We start from the raw sequence: 1049 nt of genomic DNA, 5'->3' as shown, positions 1-1049 counted from the left end.
GCTAACTGAACAGTGGAGGACTTAGTATCTCTCTGCTGGGAGGAGTAGTCCTAAAAAAAACTATTTCGGACACCCCTACCCCTTCAAATACCCCTACAATTGGAAGGGTAGGAAGAAGCGAAGAATTCGGGTCATCTGGGCCTTATGGGGTCCAGATGACCCCACCCTTACATTGATCTGTGATCCCTCCCATGACAAAGGTGGACAGGATTTTATGTCTGCTACAAACACCAGTAAAGATAAAAACATTCCTAGAATAGAACAAGGGTTAAGTGTAGGGGTAGTGAGAACCCATAGAGGTAGGGGAAGAATTTGGATTCGGCTCATTAAAACTACAACTTTGATAACCCTTGTGCTATCCTCGGTATGTTGACATTAAAAGTGGGGTCATCTGGACCCCACAAGACAGAGCGCTGAACTTTTTTTTTATTTTCATGGGTGTTCGTAGCAGACAAAATCCTTCAACATAGGATATGACGACACATCAACATAGGGGTGGATAAGATAGCACAAAGGTTAAACACAAACAGGAGGGATATTTATAAGAAAAAGGGGCGGTACCAGCGGGTGAACTTCAGTCACAATGAATGTTAACTCAGTGTGGACGCTCTTTTTCTGGGTAAACACTGAATGGCTGCAGTGGGGGTTAAAGGGCTTCAGGTTAGGCTTGTATCTATGTTGTTGAATGCTTCTCTGACAAGATCATCTTTAATGTTCTCCTTTAAGTCCCACTCCAACCCTTTTTTGAACTATTGTAAAAACGTTCCCAGTGGTTTTTTTTAGTATGATTATGTAATTTTTAGACAAAATAAAAAAATTAAAAAAAACCTGTGTCATTTTAAAGGACATAGTTTCTGCAGAGCGGTAGGAATTCATTAGAAATTCACCTCTGTTGGTACGGAGTACGCCTGCGCCCACTGCCCTCTGTTTCTACTCCCTCCCTCTAGCTTACAGCCCCTCACAACTGCAGCCTAATGTTACGGGTTGAACAAAAATGGTGAGCAATATTGAAGCTATCCAGGCAGACGGTTTTGAGGCAGATTCCAGCT

At 42.5% G+C, this 1049-nt stretch overlaps 1 protein-coding gene across 1 annotated transcript in view; it reads right to left on the bottom strand.

The window, feature by feature from the left end:
• zfyve27 (zinc finger, FYVE domain containing 27) overlaps window positions 1-1049 on the bottom strand; it is a gene marked incomplete in the record, with an annotated part of 14137 nt that overhangs the window by 1701 nt on the left and 11387 nt on the right.

The sequence above is a fragment of the Oryzias melastigma genome, unplaced genomic scaffold, assembly GCF_002922805.2.
Source record: "Oryzias melastigma strain HK-1 unplaced genomic scaffold, ASM292280v2 sc00289, whole genome shotgun sequence".
Taxonomy (NCBI): Eukaryota; Metazoa; Chordata; class Actinopteri; order Beloniformes; family Adrianichthyidae; genus Oryzias; species Oryzias melastigma.
Note: the sequence above shows the minus strand (reverse complement) of the source record. Positions and strands in the feature narration are given on the sequence as shown.